General features: G+C 39.4%; 1 protein-coding gene across 1 annotated transcript in view; it reads left to right on the top strand.

Annotated features, from left to right (window-relative positions):
• The window catches only part of spop (speckle type BTB/POZ protein), a 213,257-nt gene that overhangs the window by 46,421 nt on the left and 147,913 nt on the right, over nt 1-18,923 (top strand). The window contains exon 2 of the mRNA XM_063018506.1: nt 5,073-5,243. The gene's annotated coding sequence lies outside the window, so the exon portion shown is untranslated. The remainder of the gene's footprint in view (nt 1-5,072; nt 5,244-18,923) is intronic.

Here is an 18,923-nt window from a genome sequence, read left to right as displayed (position 1 = left end):
CAAAATGACACAATATATGATGCTATCAGTACGTGTGAAACAGTTGCAATAAATAATTTGTATTGTTTATTTATTATTATGTGTTGTACAATTACCATTAGCTCTCCCTTTAATAAATAAAACTCCACTGTACAACTTGACCACCGGTCTGTTGTAGAACAGTGGACGACTTTATATATCTCCGCTTCCAGTTCACTTATAACGTTGGAATAACAACTAACATGAAATATTTTTGCCCCGTAAGACATATCTGGAATCCAGTGTTTTAATTATTGTTCTGAAAGCTTCTTTCTCTGCTGTCTATAGAGGAATCTTGTCCTTGCTTATGTGGATTGTTACTGCATTTGTAATGTTGTTGTTTGCAACAGCCGTGGCTCAGTATATAGTGTTTTAGTCTGTGTCGGAAACTGCCAACATGGCTCATTTCTTTGGCAGGTTCTTCTGGTGCATATTTGGTCTTCCTCTCTTCATCCTTCATCTGTTTTTGTTTATTTTATTTTTTTTCACCATAATGAGAACCTGTTCTCATCTGTTAACCCTGTTATGCCAACGCTACATGGCTAACTCGTGAGCTGTATCTAATCTGCACAGCGCTTAGTGCTTTCAGCATCGAACAATGTTATATGATTTGCTGCCTACTGAAGCTTACAGCTGTTGTATTAACTGTGCTATGGTATGGTGGTATTTGAAAAATCCATACTGTACGAGGAATCAAAGATGGTATACCGAATAGAGATGCATGAGTACCGATACTGGTATGGGGTATTTGCCCGATACCGCGCTCATTAACTTGTACTCGTACTCACAAACGAGGCTCCGATACTAAACATCCGATACCGTGTGCCTAGTGCACGTTGCTGCGTTATGCCTGGTTCACACTACACGATTTTTGCCCTGATTTCTGCTCGGCGACTGGTCGGCGCTAGATTTGCCGGCTCGGGAGCAACTCAGCGTTCGCTCGGCGATCAAAACTCGGCTCTCGATCGCTAAGTGTGAACTATCCAACAACTCGATCCGACCGGCTCACTGAGCGCTCGAGTTTTCTAGCACGTCAGATATCTGATCTCAGATGTGCGACTGGGAATGAGTGACATGTCGAACAGCCAATGAGAACGCAGGATACGGTGTGAGGGGAAACGCAGGAGAGGAGTGTTAACAGGTGGGGCAGGGGGATAATATAGTTTATATCAGAATACATCAGCACACACACGTTTTACAGTATTTTTGACCTGATCGTTCTCTACAAAACATAACAACAAAACCTCCAACTCACTACAGAACAATCCATGCTATTGGTGTTGCCAAATCCACTCAGATTCATTTATTTTTCCTCCTTGATTTCATCACGTCAGCACACAAACACTTTGATCACTCGCTACTTGTTGACGTGCATTTTTGGACGTGGTGTCATTAAACTTCTCGTCACTTCTCACGTGTGTTTTTGTTTAAAAAAAAAACGGTATTTGTAAAAAATACATGTACTTGTACTCGTACTCGGTTGGGAAAAAATTGTATCGATGCATCCCTAATACCGAATGTACCATCATACCGCCCAGCACTGCATTGACAGTGTATTAAAAACTGTACATGGATTTAAAATTAGATTCAATAACATTTAATAATAAGTAGTTAAAATAACACCACCATACAAACAAACTAGAACACCAAATATAAAAAGTGCGTGTGAGATATGGTCACTCCCTTTTCCTCATATGGTGGCAGGTTTGTCTGTGTAATTGTAGGTGTGCAGCTCTCTGTGCTCCGCCAGCAGTTTTTCAGGGTTTAAGAGGGAATTCAAATCGGGGATGATTTTGTTGATTTTGGAAAAAAAAAAATGAATTCTGATTTTTGTGTATTTTGTTTATCTGGTTTATTGAGCATTGTGGACAAACTCTCTGCTCTTTGGGTATCCAGGACTGCTGGCGTCATCTCTTGATAGCCAGGCCTTGTTCACTAATACCTAGTTCACACTACATGATTTTTTTGCTCACAGACTCAAGAAAAATATTTGTATGCCTAATATCTGGACCAATCAAAGACTTAAAATTCTGTAGTGTGAAAAGTGTTGCGATCAGGTTGTGATTGGCAGTGAGTGTGGTGTCAAGCTACAGCCAATGAGAACGCAAGATACGGATTGATGGCAAACCTAGAGGAGGAATTGTAAATTTGTGCAGCAGGGGTATAATATAGTTTCTATCAGAATACATCAGCACACACAAGCTTTACAGTATTTGTGACCTTATCGTCCACGACAAACCATAATATCAACGTTGCATTGCAAAGACATTTATTTACCACTAACTCTCTCTGCAGAACAGAACAGATGATTTCTGCAGGTCGTGTAGCCCAATCCACTCCTTACCGAGATTATTTTTTTCTTTTTGTTTTTACCCTGCATATCAACGCACAAACTGACGTCCGTTTTTGGAAGGGAAAAACCCCGTCTCACACATGGTATCATTATTGCATACCATTGTCACTTCTCGCGTGTGTTTTCATGACAAAATGTAGTTTGGGAGACCAGACAGACTCATCTGTGATTTCTCCTATTAATAGATCATGTAGTGTCTGACCTCCTATTGCAGATTAATTGTCTAGTGTGAAAACCACAATGACTTAAAATATTCCTAATTACAATATTTCTAGATCACTTTGGGTAGTGTGAACTGTACAGCGATCTGAACACTTTAAAAGTTGTGTAGTGTAAACTTTGTCTGTACCTTGTTAAACTGTTTCTGAGTTTTGGATCAGATGTGGTCCTGAGATAATCTGCCACACTGTAATTCTGTTTAGAGCCAAATAACACTGCAGTTTATTCTGTTTAGTTAGTGTTTCCCAGTAGATCAAATAATTCACCTTTAATATTTGTGTAATTTAATCAGTTTTGTTGAGATTCTGGTTATGAATTTTGATAGTGCAGCTGTTGTATGGCGCCCCTGGGGCCAAGAGGGTTAAGGCCCAGCAGTCAGAGCTGGCGTTCAAACCCACAACCTTCTACAACCTCAAATCAGTTGGGACAGTATGGAAAATGCAAATCATATAAAAATGCAGTGTTCCTTACATTTACTTTGACTTTTATTTGATTGCAGACAGTTTGAACCCAAGATATTTCATGTTTTATCTGCTCATCTTCATTTCATTTGTTAATAAACCTCCATTCCTGCATTTCAGCCCTGCAACACATTCCAAAAAAAGTTGGGACAGGGGCAATTTAGGGCTAGTAATGAGGTGAAAAAACTAAATAATGATGTTCCAAATGATTCCAAACAGGTGAGGTCAACAGGTGATTGTAATCATGGTTTGGTACAAAAGCAGCATCTAGGAAAGGCTGAGTCTTTGATGAGCAAAGATGATCAGAGGATCTCCAGTTTGTCAACAAATGCAAGAGAAATTTATTGAAATGTTTAGAAACAATGTACCTTAAAGAAAGATTGGAAGGGATTTGCATATTTCTCCCTCTACAGTGCATAATATCATTAAACGATTCAAGGAATCAGGAGAAATTTCAGTACGTAAAGGCCAAGGGCGCAAGCTTAAGCTGAACACCCGTGATCTTCGATCCCTCAGGCGGCACTGCATCAAGAACTGCCACTCAACAATAGCTGATATAACCACATGGGTGAGGGATTACTTTGGCAAACCTTTGTCAAGCACTACAATACAGAGTTACATGCACAAATACCACTTAAAACTTTACTGTGCAAGCCTTATGTTAACCATGTCCAGAAGCGACGTTGACTTCTCGGGGCTCAGAGGCATCTAGGATGGACCATCACACAGTGGAAACATGTATTGTATTACAAAGTGGTAAATACTTTACTGTCCCAACTTTTTTTGGAATGTGTTGCAGGCCTGAAATGCAGGAATGGAGGTTTATTAACAAATGAAATGAAGTTGACCAGACAAAACATGAAATATCTCAGGTTCATCCTGTCTGCAATAAAACAATTATTATTTGCTTTTTCTATGCTGTACTTTTTTCTGATTTGGGATTGTAGTTGGTAGGCCACAGCTCTACCCACTAGGCTACCACTTTCCCCACTGATGTCCACACTGAGAAATCAGAAGTTTATTTTCCCTATAAGCTCACTAAAGTGCATGCTACTGCGATTACAGTCATCAAATGATGTATATTTTTTTAGTTATTGATCAAGCTCCGCATGTAAATGCATGTGAAGTCAAATTATTACTGACATCATTGGTGATGCAGCAGTTTGTTATTCTGTTACTATGGTGATGGCTGTTTGAGACACCTAAAAAATGCTTTAAATGCAAACATCTGAGCAGCAGAGGTAAAGCATAAGCAAAAACTATTTGTGTGTCTTTTCTATGCAGTCACTGAAGAGACAACTCTGTTTAGAAAAGTGACTTTGGAAACCACTCAGTACTTTTGGAAGCCTGTTCATTTACATTAACATTTTCAGCATTTAGCAGACGCTTTTATCCAAAGCGACTTACATTACAGTTACAATATACAGTCTGAGCAATTGAGGGTTAAGGGCCTTGCTCAAGGGCCCAACAGCAGCAACCTGGTGGGGACTGAACCAGCAAACTTCTGATTACTAGTCCAGTACCTTAACCACTAGGCTACAGCTTGCCATTGCTGTTCAGAAGGCAGCATATGTCAGGCTTGAGTGCTTTATTGTTTGTTGGTAAAGCTCAGTTTTAGTTTGCTGTGTCAGTGGAATTTTCAGTGTATGAACTGTGTGCTTGGTCACAGTAATATCTGTGACATGCTTACTTTAGCTCACAACAGCTGGTAATTTGCCCACGAGGGCATCTGGGCAATTTTCCACATTCTGCACCATATGAGAGCCACTGTTCAATTATGCATGCCTTTCTGAGATAAACTGAGCAGCCTTTGAGATTTAGCATGGTTGGATTATCAGTAAAACAGTATGGTAAAAAACAAAAAAGGTTTTTTCTTTGCTATTTAAGCTATTTCAGGGCTTTGTTTGCAAAATCATTTAGTGTTTTCTGACTGAGTTAAGTTCCACTTCTCCAGCTTACTGGTGTTTACCACATAGTGATTCTAATGGGAATTTCCCTTTTTGTCTGTGTTCTGTTTTTAGGTTTCTAAGTGGAATCGCAGGGCAGCAATCTTCTGGGACTTAAGCACAGATAAACAAATGCCAAGCAATGGCGAGAAAAATAGAGTGACTGTGTGTGTGGAAGATACACCTGGCATGACGATGGACTCCCTTTTTTCACCAGATGTTTAATGGATTTTGATCTGAAAACAGGTAGGAACCACTGAATTGTTTCTAGGGTTGTGAGGCTGCTCCACCGTCACAAAGAAATTGTAAAAGTGCATGAAAGTAATTTTAAGATTTTATGGGAAGCTGTAATTGAAAAACACAAAAGCAGCATTCGTGCTGGATTTTTACATTGCTGTTTGTAGTCACAGAGGCTGTTTTAAAAGTCACATGTCTATGGGTGACCCAGTGTGAGGCCTCTGTATTGTTTGATTACTGTCGTCATTTAAAAAGGTATTTAAAAAAATTATGTTTTACAGCCTAGTGATTAAATATGGGTACTAGCCATTGACAGCGTCACCAACGATCAGTTAGACATTGGTTGTGTTTGAAAACCTAGTGAGCTGTCTTGCTGTCTTACTGCCTACCTAGACAGCTGCCTAAGTAGAGAGGATTCTAATAAGTCATTGACTTATAAGGCATGTTAATCAAATGCACTACTCAGACAGCAATTCCATCAGTTTTTACTAACTATGCTAACACAGTTAGCCTCATGCCATTTAAACCAATGGGATGGGGTGGCACAACACACCAGCATGTCAACTAACATCTCCCTCCATGTACCGAAAACGGTTACATTCGCTGACATTGGAATTTGTCATTGCAAATTAATGATACTTTTATACACGTTTATACAAATTAAAAATCAATAATAGTTTATTTACGATTAAAAATAACTCGTTAGTTTCTCCGCACCGTCCGCCATGTTTTTTATTTTTCTGTGAATTTTCACACTGAATACTGGGATTGCCTTCATCGCTAAGGCAGCATTGGATGTTCACTCGTTCTTGAGTCAAAAAAGCGTTGAAATTTTAAGATACCTTACTAGTGAGCATATTAAGGCATCTAGGATTTCGAACAGCCTACTTCTCATGAGCGCGCGTAGGATGACGTGAAATACCGTCTATGTAGAGAGCTCCCTAGGTTTCAAACACATGACGACTTTTTAAGCTTAATTTTTTTTGTCTTTATTGACAGTCATTCACTGATAATCCAAATCATTAGGACGATACAAGAAGGTTGGCAGGTCCTAAGAATCCTGTTTTTTTCCAGGACCCATCTTGCAATGTACAGTAGCAGAAGGCCCACTAGATACCAAATGTCAGAGCTGTTTTAATAGCATATTAGTTATGTGGTCCTAATGTTTTGCTTATTGTTGTATAACTACTATTCATTTATGTACTGTTGGATAGATTTTTAAAATGCATTTGTGTGTATCGACGTGGATGCTTTGCTACATTAGCACATCTAATTGTGCTTATAGATGAAATCTGTAACACCACTATTGTTTACCAAACAATAAATATGCTGTTTTGCATCTAAAATTATTCCTGTGCTTCATATTTAGCCTTGTTCATATTTACACACTACCTATTTACAATAAATGTAGGATTATAAATACTACCAGAAGCAGAAGAACTACATCTTCACATCATTTATTAAGAACAGCAGCAACTGCATCAGTCAGAGCCACTGTGTGTGGCGATAAATGAAGAAAACAGCATTTTAAGTATCTAAGAATTTAAACAGCCTTCTTTTAGGGAGTGTGCATAGGATGACCTAAAATGCCGTTTATGTAGAGAGCTCACTAGGTTTTCAGTCAGACTCATGAGCTTGTTGAAGCCCATAAGGGCGATAACACTGTCTATTTTTTTAAATAGGCTTTTCACATGATTTTCTAATGTATTAGTGCTAGTTTGTGCCTATTCAATCCAAAGACTGTATGTAAGATGTTCTGACCAGGTCCTTTCTGTGTGGACTTTGCATGTTCTTCCTGTGTCTGCATGGGTGTCCCCTGGGAGCTCCGGTTGCCTCCCACAGTCCAAAAACATGCGAGTGAATTGGAGTAAATTTCCTATTCAATCGAAAGACTATATGTAAGACGAGTTTACAAAAATAAGACCTACAGCTAAAATTAAATATGATTAATGTTAAACTTTCTTACTTTCATTCTTCTGGTTAGGGTAGACAGGAGAAAGTTCACCCTTCAATGTTCTGACCTATGTTTGCATTTTTAAGGCTGGTTAAAACCTATACACATGTGATGGATCTGATGTGGGAACAAGTTTGAAGTGAAAAAAGAGGGCTGACCCTCCGGTCAGAACTGGCTAATTACCCTGCCGCTAGAAATGTGTTCATGTCTTTGATCAGCACGGCTGCTTCTCATGCTTCACAGTCACGCTTGCTCAATCTGTCTTGTTTATACTTTGTAGTTTGTAATGTTTTGTCTACAGCTTTTAAACATTTTGTGATAACTTTAGAGGAATGTTCAATTACACAGCTTCAAAAACTCTTTAAAAGAACTGTATGTAGCTAATCTACTATTTAAGCTGAATAGAGATTTGCTGTTCATGTTTACTGATAGGTTTACAATTATTATTCAGTTTGTCATCTCTTCTTCAGCTACTGTAGACCGAGACTACATGGACTGAGAGAGAATACATATTTGTCTGAGAAGGTTTTCAGCTGTTGTATTAACTATGCTATGGTATGGCGGTATTTGAAAAATCCATACGGTATGAGCAATCAAAGACGATTTACCGAATGTACCGTCATACCGCCCAGCCCTAACTATTATAATTTATAGTTATTATAATATTAAAATATTCACATTTTTTTGAAAATTATAATAAAGAGTTGTAGGATCCTTTTTTTCTCCCCCTTTAGCGCATCTAATTATTCAATTTGCATCGTGCTTCCTCTTGTCTATGCCGAACCCTGCCCTGACCGAGGAGATCGAAGGTAACCCATATCCCCTCCGAAACATGAGCAGCAGCCGGATGCATTTTTGCCACCCACACATTTTTATGAGTTTGGCGCCACCTAGCGTTGCATGCGGAGAGACACACCCTAAGGGCACTCTTCCTCATCTCTTGTGCAGGCGCCTCTAATCAGCCGGCAGAGGTCGTAATCGCATTCTGACAGAGAGAGACCCACATCCGGTTCTTTGTCCCACCCCCCAACTGAGCAACCGGCCAATCGTTGCCCATACAGCCACTCAGCTTCGAACCGGTGATGCAGAGCTGGAGTTGTAGGATCTTTTAAACATTTTTTTTACCTTCTATATGCTCCAGAATTCAGAATGTGGTTTTTAAATAGTGTAATAGCAAACAGTTCATTATATTCACAAACTACACATGCTTATACACTGCCTGGCCAAAAAAAAGGTCACCACCTGGATTTAACTAAGCATATCGGTAAGAGCCTCCCATTGGATAATTACTGCATGGGTGATTGTTTCAGCTGGCAACAAGTTATTTAACCCTAACTGATGCAGTGAGTAGCTTCTCATTTGTTAAACAACCATGTCGAAAGACACATCCTGTGGTCGTGGAAAAGATGTTAATCTGTTTCAGAAGGGTCATATTATTGGCATGCATGAAGCAGAGAAAACATCCAAGGAGATTGCTGAAACTACTAAAATCGGGTTAAGAACTGTCCAACGCATTATTAAAAAGTGGAAGGACAGTGGGGAAACATCATCTTCCAGGAAGTAATGTGGTTGGAAAAAAAATCTTGAATGATCGTGATCGGCGACCACTTAAACGTTTGGTGAAATCAAATGGTAGAAAAACTACAGTAGAACTCAGGGATATGTTTAATAGTGAAAGTAAGAGCATTTCCACATGCACAATGCGAAGGGAACTCAAGGGATTGGGACTAAACAGCTGTGTAGCCTTAAGAAAACCACTTGTCAGTGAGGCTAACCGGCAAAAACGGCTTCAATTTGCTAGGGAGCATAAAGAGTGGAATCTGGAGCAATGGAAGAAGGTCATGTGGCCTGATGAGTCCAGATTAACCCTGTTCCAGAGTGATGGGCGCATCAGGGTAAGAAGAGAGGCGGCTGAAGTGATGCACCCATCATGCCTAGTGCCTACCGTACAAGCCTGTGGGGGCAGTGCTATGATCTGGGGTTGCTGCAGTTGGTCAGGTCTAGGTTCAGCAACGTTATGTGCCCAAAGAATGAGGTCAGCTGACTACCTGAATATACTGAACCACCAGGTTATTCCATCAATGGATTTTTTCTTCCCTGATGGCACAGGAATATTCCAAGATGACAATGCCAGGATTCATCGGGCTCAAACTGTGAAAGAGTGCTTCAGGGAGCATGAGACATCTTTTACACAATGGATTGATCACCACAGAGTCCAGACCTGAACCCCATTGAGAATTTTTGGGATGTGCTGGAGAAGACTTTGTGCAGTGGTCCAAATCTCCCATCATCAATACAAGATCTTGGGGAAAAATTAATGCAACTCTGGACAGAAATAAATGTTGTGACATTGCAGAAGCTTGTGGAAACGATGCCACAGCGAATGCGTGCCGTAATCAAAGCTAAAGGCGGTCCAGCGAAATATAAGAGTGTGTGACCTTTTCTTTTGGCCAGGCAGTGTATATACAGTATATATTACACAGCCTCAAAAACTCTCTAAAAACTGTTTGTAGCTAATCTACTATTTAAGCAGAATAGGGATTTGCTGTTCATGTTCCCTGATAGGTTTACAATTCTTATTCAGTTTGCCATCTCTTCTTTAGCTACTGTAGACCGCATGGACTGAGAGAGAATATGTATTTGTCTGAGAAGGTTTTCTGTTCTTCAGTGATTTAAGACTGAATATCTCAAGTCTGTACTAATTCATTTAATTAAGAATTTGTCTTAATATTAAAATATTTACATTTTTTTGAAAATCATAGTAAGGTGTGGTAGGACCGTTTGAACATTTGGATTTACCTTCTCTATGCTCCAAAATTCAAAATGTGGATTTTTAAATAGTGTGGGTAGCAAACATTAAATTCGCAACTACACATGCTTTGCATGTACTTGGTTTATGAAAGCATTTTCTGACATTACTTTGTGCTTTTATAGTGGAACGTGATGCTAAATATCCACATTATTTTTGTTGAACATGAAGCCTAACACCATACTGATGCGAAATGGCTTTACCATTTCTGATTTTAATGCGTAACAGTAAAACTACACTAATGTCAGGAAGTTCTTCAATACAGTGACTGTATCTTTAACAGTTATGAAGAGCATGTGTAGTTAGTGAATGTGAATGAAGGGAGAGGACAGGAGAAAACATCTCATATATACTGTATATGAGATGTTTTCTCCTGTCCTCCCCCTTCATTCACTAACTACACATGTGTGTATGCATATACAGTGTATCACAAAAGTGAGTACACCCCTGACATTTCTGCAGATATTTAAGTATATCTTTTCATGGGACAACACTTACAAAATGACACTTTGACACAATGAAAAGTAGTCTGTGTGCAGCTTATATAACAGTGTAACTTTATTCTTCCCTCAAAATAACTCAATATACAGCCATTAATGTCTAAACCACCGGCAACAAAAGTGAGTACACCCCTAAGAGACTACACCCCTAAATGTCCAAATTGAGCACTGCTTGTCATTTTCCCTCCAAAATGTCATGTGATTTGTTAGTGTTACTAGGTCTCAGGTGTGCATAGGGAGCAGGTGTGTTCAATTTAGTAGTACAGCTCTCACACTCTCTCATACTGGTCACTGAAAGTTCCAACATGGCACCTCATGGCAAAGAACTCTCTGAGGATCCTAAAAGACGAATTGTTGCGCTACATGAAGATGGCCAAGGCTACAAGAAGATTGCCAACACCCTGAAACTGGGCTGCAGCACAGTGGCCAAGATCATCCAGCGTTTTAAAAGAGCAGGGTCCACTCAGAACAGACCTCGCGTTGGTCGTCCAAAGAAGCTGAGTGCACGTGCTCAGCGTCACATCCAACTGCTGTCTTTGAAAGATAGGCGCAGGAGTGCTGTCAGCATTGCTGCAGAGATTGAAAAGGTGGGGGGTCAGCCTGTCAGTGCTCAGACCATACGCCGCACACTACATCAAATTGGTCTGCATGGCTGTCACCTCAGAAGGAAGCCTCTTCTGAAGTCTCTACACAAGAAAGCCTGCAAACAGTTTGCTGAAGACATGTCAACAAAGGACATGGATTACTGGAACCATGTCCTATGGTCTGATGAGACCAAGATTAATTTGTTTGGTTCAGATGGTCTCAAGCATGTGTGGCGGCAATCAGGTGAGGAGTACAAAGATAAGTGTGTCATGCCTACAGTCAAGCATGGTGGTGGGAATGCCATGGTCTGGGGCTGCATGAGTGCAGCAGGTGTTGGGGAGTTACATTTCATTGAGGGACACATGAACTCCAATATGTACTGTGAAATACTGAAGCAGAGCATGATCCCCTCCCTCCGGAAACTGGGTCGCAGGGCAGTGTTCCAGCATGATAATGACCCCAAACACACCTCTAAGACGACCACTGCTTTATTGAAGAGGCTGAGGGTAAAGGTGATGGACTGGCCAAGCATGTCTCCAGACCTAAACCCAATAGAAAATCTTTGGGGAATCCAAGCGGAAGGTGGAGGAGCGCAACGTCTCGAATATCCGCCAGCTCCGTGATGTCGTCATGGAGGAGTGGAAAAGCATTCCAGTGGCAACCTGTGAAGCTCTGGTAAACTCCATGCCCAGGAGAGTTAAGGCAGTTCTGGGAAATAATGATGGCCACACAAAATATTGACACTTCAGGAACTTTCACTAAGGGGTGTACTCACTTTTGTTGCCGGTGGTTTAGACATTAATGGCTGTATATTGAGTTATTTTGAGGGAAGAATAAATTTACACTGTTATATAAGCTGCACACAGACTACTTTTCATTGTGCCAAAGTGTCATTTTGTCAGTGTTGTCCCATGAAAAGATATACTTAAATATCTGCAGAAATGTGAGGGGTGTACTCACTTTTGTGATACACTGTATATATACTGTATATACTGTATATACAGTCATGGCCGAAAGTGTTGGCACCCCTGAAGTTTTTCCAGAAAATGAAATATTTCTCCCAGAAAATTATTGCAATTACATGTTTTGTTATACACATGTTTATTTCCTTTGTGTGTATTGGAACAACACAAAAAAGCAGAGAACAAAAGGCAAATTTGACATAATTTCAACTCCAAAACTCCAAAAATGGGCCAGACAAAATTATTGGCACCCTCAACTTAATATTTGGTTGCACACGCTTTGGAAAAAATAACTGAAATCAATCGCTTCCTATAACCATCAACAAGCTTCTTACACCTCTCAACTGGAATTCTGGACCACTCTTCTTTTGCAAACTGCTCCAGGTCTCTCATATTTGAAGGGTGCCTTCTCCCAACAGCAATTTTAAGATCTCTCCACAGGTGTTCAATGGGATTTAGATCCGGACTCATTGCTGGCCACTTCAGAACTCTCCAGCGCTTTGTTTCCATCCATTTCTGGGTGCTTTTTGAAGTATGTTTGGGGTCATTGTCCTGCTGGAAGACCCATGACCTAGGACACAAACCCAGCTTTCTGACACTGCGCCCTACATTGCGACCCAAAATCCTTTGGTAATCTTCAGATTTCATGATGCCTTGCACACAGTCAAGGCACCCAGGGCCAGAGGCAGCAAAACAACCCCAAAACATCTTTGAACCTCCACCATATTTGACTGTAGGTACTGTGTTCTTTTCTTTGTAGGCCTCATTCCGTTTTCGGTAAACAGTAGAATGATGTGCTTTACCAAAAAGCTCTATCTTGGTCTCATCTGTCCACAAGACGTTTTCCAAGAAGGATTTTGGCTTACTCACAGACATTTTGGCAAACTGCAGTCTAGCTTTTTTATGTCTCTGTGTCAGCAGTGGGGTCCTCCTGGGTCTCCTGCCATAGCGTTTCATTTCATTCAAATGTCGACGGATAGTTCGCGCTGACACTGATGCACCCTGAGCCTGCAGGACAGCTTGAATTTCTTTGGAACTTGATTGGGGCTGCTTATCCACCATCCGGACTATCCTGCGTTGCAACCTTTCATCAATTTTTCTCTTCCGTCCACGTCCAGGGAGATTAGCTACAGTGCCATGGATTGTAAACTTCTTGATTATGTTGCGCACCGTGGACAAAGGAACATCAAGATCTCTGGAGATGGACTTGTAACCTTGAGATTGTTGATATTTTTCCACAATTTTGGTTCTCAAGTCCTCAGACAGTTCTCTTCTCCTCTTTCTGTTCTCCATTCTTAGTGTGGCACACACAGACACACAATGCAAAGACTGAGTCAACTTCTCTCCTTTTTATCTGGTTTTAGGTGTGATTTTTATATTTCCCACACCTGTTACTTGCCACAGGTGAGTTTAAACGAGCATCACATGCTTGAAACAAAGTTATTTACCCACAATTTTGAAAGGGTGCCAATAATTTTGTCCGGCCCATTTTTGGAGTTTTGTGTGAAATTATGTCAAATTTGCCTTTTGTTCTCTGCTTTTTTGTGTTGTTCCAATACACACAAAGGAAATAAACATGTGTATAACAAAACATGTGTAATTGCAATAATTTTCTAGGAGGAATACTTCATTTTCTGGAAAAAATTCAGGGGTGCCAACACTTTTGGCCATGACTGTATATATATATACACACACACAAAATGCGATGTTCTCTCCTGTCCTCTCACATTCATTAATTACACATGCTTTTCATAACTGTTAAAGATACAGTCACTGTATTGAAACACTTCCTGACATTAGTGTAGTTTCTATAAGATGTTAGAGTTTTATGTTTATAGTGTAATGTGATGCTAAATATCCACATTATTTAAAAAAAAAAAGGGGTGGGTAAGAATGTTCTTACCTGGTTCAAACTGGTGTTCTTACTCTGTACAGAGTGCAGCTGTAATCTTAATAGCGATCAAGCGTCAGCTGTTGCAAGTGAATTTAGAAGACATTTTTAATCAACAACCTTCATTGAACAATGACTTTAGTGGTGTTTATCGGTTAATTCTTTAACATTCCTTATTATTAAATATTAATTTTTGATAAAAAACAAATCACAGCATTGTGCAGCTCTTTATGTATTGTGGATAGGTTTGTGTGATGTAAAAAAATGTGACCAATAAAAATACTTTAAGAACTTTTCCCACCTTTAATGTGACCTATAATCTGTACAATTCAATTGAAAAGCAAACTGAAATCTTTTAGGGGCAAAAATAAAAGATCACTAATGTGGTTTTATAAATATGCACACTCATAAACTAATACTTTGTTGAAGGAACATTTGATTTTATGACAACATCCAGTTTTTTTGTTAGTTTACAAGTTAATTTCAAAGACAGTCATGGACACTTTTGTATCTCCAATCCACCTCACTTGCATGTCTTTGGACTGTGGGAGGAAACTGGAGCTCCCAGAGGAAACCCACACAGACACGGGGAGAACGTGTAAACTCCACACAGAAAGGACCCGAACAGGACCTTTTTTTTGTGAGATGAGAGTGCTACCCACTGAGCCACTGTGCTAAGATGCAACTAAGTGAATGTCAGAAAAATCACATTACCAAAATAGCTGAACTTTATATAGTGTTAATAAGTCACATTGATGGCACGTTGATTACTATTCAACATGAGTTTAAATGTGATTGGTTCATTCTGAACATAGCCCCCCCCAATTATAAGAGGATGTGTACATTTATGCAGCCACATTATTTTAGCCTTCCTCTCATTTAAATAATTTTAGTTTTTAAGTTGAATTGTACAGATTATAGGTCACAATTAAAGGTGTCAATTAATCTAAAATTATTTATCTTGGTCTGACTTGTTGCATCACAAAAACGTTGTATTTTAACAGCGGTGTGTGGACTTTATATCCCTTGTGGATCTGTGTGTGTGTGTCTGTTATTCTAGGTGGGTAAATGTGCACTATATTTACTTTAATGTATTTACATTAATACATTTAAATATTATGCCTGTCTGCTACTATATTAACCCTTGTGTAACATAGTTTAAGATAAAGAACACCATGTTTATTGTAATCTGCTCTATTTAGCTTAATTCATAGCCTATGCATTATTATCTTTAAATATGCAAGTCTGCACTTGTTCTCGGAATAATGAACATTATTAGTTTCTAAATTACATTTTGCTAAAGTTTCTTATCTAAACACTAAATATGAATTTTTTTTCTCTTCGTAGTAGTCTCTAGTACCCATGTGATTAGTGACTGCTCGACAGAAAAACGCTTCTCCCTTAAAGATTGTGTTAATCTCACTCTGGACTATATTAATCATAGGTTTATGTGTTAATCATTCTGCTTCAGAGATGTGCCTTAAATGACTCAGTGTTAGAGGTGGAACAGTAACTTTGGCTTTATTCCTTATCGTTTTTGGAGGTCTTTTACTGAGTGGGAGGAATGTGTGTGTCTGTACGTCATTTGTGTTAAGCCTGTTACATACAAACTGAGCCAACTTAAATGCCATTTGTCATTGTTTGCTTTTTAATGCCATTTCTTTCCTTTTTTCCAATATAATGTAGAAGTGTTGGTGAAGGAACACATGCACATTTGTGTGTCCGCTATTATTTGATATTTAGACAAATTGAATAGATGTAAGAATTGATGGAAAACATTTATATATGTGGCGTAGAGTGGTAGGAAAAACATTAATTTCCATGGCCAAGCACCTGCCTGCAAGCCTTACAACACCAAGTTCAATGGCAAGTGTTGAGTGGGATAAAGCTTTATGCCACTGGACTCTAGAGCAGTGTAAACATGACCTGCGGAGTGAAAAATCATGCTTCTCTATTTGCCCATCTGATGGATAAGTCTGGACAGGAGAAGATTATCTTCCTGACTGCATTGTGCCAACTGTACAGATTGGTGAAGGAGAGATAATGCTGTGGGGTTGTTTTTCAGGGGTTGGCCTATGCCCTTTTGGTTAAGTGAAGGGAAATTTTAATCCTTCAGCATATCGAGACATTTTGGACAATTGTATGCTTTTTAAACAGAAAGGCCCTTTTCTGTTTCAGCTTGATTCAATTGCACATTGCCCAAATCAAGGTCTGTAAAGGCATAGCTGGATGATTTCGGTGTGGAAGAACTTGACGGGCTTGTTCAAAGCGCTGTCCTTAACCCCCTCAAACACCTTTGGGTTGAACTAGAACAGAGACTGCGAGGCAGACTGTCACGTTCACTTGACAATTCATGTGACAATTCATCAATTCATCTGACTACCCATGGTGGAAATCTTTAGTTAATGGTAAAAGCTTTCGCTAACCCTCAAAATGAAGAATACTGGTGAACTGAAAGGCCAGTTATAATATTGGTACCAGACAGACTGCAGGAGGTATTTTTTACAAGCACCTCAGACCTTTTTGTGTTGGTCATTAAGTTTCCTTAACATTTATTGGTATTAATTTAAATAGTTCATATTATTGGTCATATTCATATTTTGGGACAGTGGTAGCTTAGTGGGTAGAGCTTTGGGCTATTAATTGAAAGGTTGAGTGTTTGAATCCCAGCTTTTCCATGCAGCCACTGTTGTGCTATTAAACAAGGCCCCTAATACCTAGTTCACACCACACGATTTTTGCTCGCCGACTGGTCGCCGCTAGATGTGCCGACTAAGAAGCAACTCTGCGTTTTTCGGGGATCGTAACTCGGCTCTCAATTGCTATGTGTGAACTGTTTAACAACTCGATCCAAGCGACTCAGAAAAATATCTAGCATGCTAAATATCAGGATCAGTCGGGCTACTGGCAGTGAGTTGACCTACGGCCAATGAGAACGCAAAATACGGGGGGGGGTTGTAAAAACGTGGGACAGGGGCATAATATAGTTTCTATCAGAACACATTGGCACACACACGTTTTACAGTATTTCTGACCTTATCGTTCTCGACAAAACATTATATAAACGCTGCATTGCAAAAAATATTTATTACTCCAACACACTACAGTACAGACAATCCCTGCTGGCCGCGTAGCCCAATCCACTCGGATTCATTGATTTTTTCTCCTTGACGTTATGTTGCACATCAGCACACAAACAACTTTGATTGCTCACTTATTTTTGACGTGCATTTTTGGACGTGGTATCATTAAACCCCTCGTCATTTCTCACGTATTTTAATGACAAAACGTAGTTTGGGAGACCAGACAGACTCGCCTGCGATTCCTCATGATCGTGTAGTGTGTGACCCCCTACAAAAAAAAACCCACAACAGCTAAAAAAGACTCCCGAGTGCAAGAAATCCAGTTGTGTAGTGGGAACTGTTGTACAGCGATCTGACAACTTAAAAGTCGTGTAGTGTGAAGTTGGCATAACACGCCGTCGTACATTGGCTGACCCTCCACTTTGACCCCCAGCTTTCAAACAAGCTGGGAAATGCGAATAAGAATTTCATTGTCCTGTACACCTGGATATTTATATTTGACAAATAAAGGCATTTTATTCTATTATACTTGACAAATAAAGGCATTCTGTTCTGTTTTTATTTAATGTCCTGCCATTCATGTGTGCAATTTTGCTTTTGCACTCTTGCAATAATGCTTAGAAATTAATAACATGAAATTTTTGTTCTTACATGTTTTGGGTGTAATCAGTTTAACATTTTACGCAGTACTTAACTGACTCTGATCTTCCTTTTTAAATCCAAAACCAAATTACCCACAAAGTGGAGTAGGGATGGGGGTCATATTGCTAGTCATAATGTAGTCTAATTGCGAGTTCTTCATGTGTAGTTTTGACAGTAGAAAGATGCATCCTTGTGCTAAGCAAATCGTAGTGGATTGGTGCCTTAGGGTCTTGTTGCAACAGTCATCATGTCTCGCTTGAGTTCGTTTTACACGCTGCTTTAGCCAGGGGGCAATTAGTCATACAAATCATGCTAATTGATAATTGATAGCCTGCAAATTAATGACCACTAAACTAAACTGTGAGCAAAATTCTGCACATACATCTAAAGCTGTGCTAAAGCTGTGACGTGATTAAATCTGACATGAAATATCAGGTTAAATGCTGTGCAGCTTTACAGGAATCTAAATTGTGTCCAGTATTAACGTTAATGCCTCAAGTCTATTCGTATTCTAATCATTGTACAGTTGAGTGCAGCAGTAATGAGCATTAACCTAACCCTATTCTCCACAGTATTAGTAAATCACTGTATATTTGAGAGAGGTTAGATTACAGAGTGTTTTAAAAGCAAAACAATTATATAACAACTAGTGCTAGCTCGATACCTCTTTTTTATGTCCGATACCTATACTGCAAATTGAGTATTTACCGATACCAATACCAATCCTACTGTCATTTCCCCTCTCAAACAACTAAGCAGTAATAATACATGTCTCAATGCACCATGGTTAAACTAGCTATCTAAATAAAAATGCTCAGACTGTGAAACAAATATTCTAAAGGAATAAATACAGAAGCTACAACATCACACTTATACAGAACTGCTTCTTTTATTTGAACCTTTACACACAGAACATTTAGCAGCATTTTTGGTTTCACTTACGTTCCAGCTGATGCTCACGTGACACATCTCGCTTTACGGCGTGTCGTCCAAAGTGTCTACAATTGGAAGATGTGGATGTCAATCAAACGCAATGGACCAATTAGAATTGACGCAGAGTTGAGATTTTCTGTTAAAGTTCTGTCACGTTTTTAGATTATTAATCCCTGCTGGATTTTGAAGAGGACATCTGTGGCTAAACGGGAAACGATGTAGTTTGTTTTATTTCATAACACTAATGGATTAATCATTGAGGATGTGAGAGATCTCCAAGCGGGATTTCTTTCTTTATCTCTTTTATCTCTTTCTTTCTCTTTTATCTTT

Source organism: Trichomycterus rosablanca, chromosome 22 (genome assembly GCF_030014385.1).
Source record: "Trichomycterus rosablanca isolate fTriRos1 chromosome 22, fTriRos1.hap1, whole genome shotgun sequence".
Taxonomy (NCBI): Eukaryota; Metazoa; Chordata; class Actinopteri; order Siluriformes; family Trichomycteridae; genus Trichomycterus; species Trichomycterus rosablanca.
This window is presented reverse-complemented; position numbering and strand designations above follow the sequence as displayed.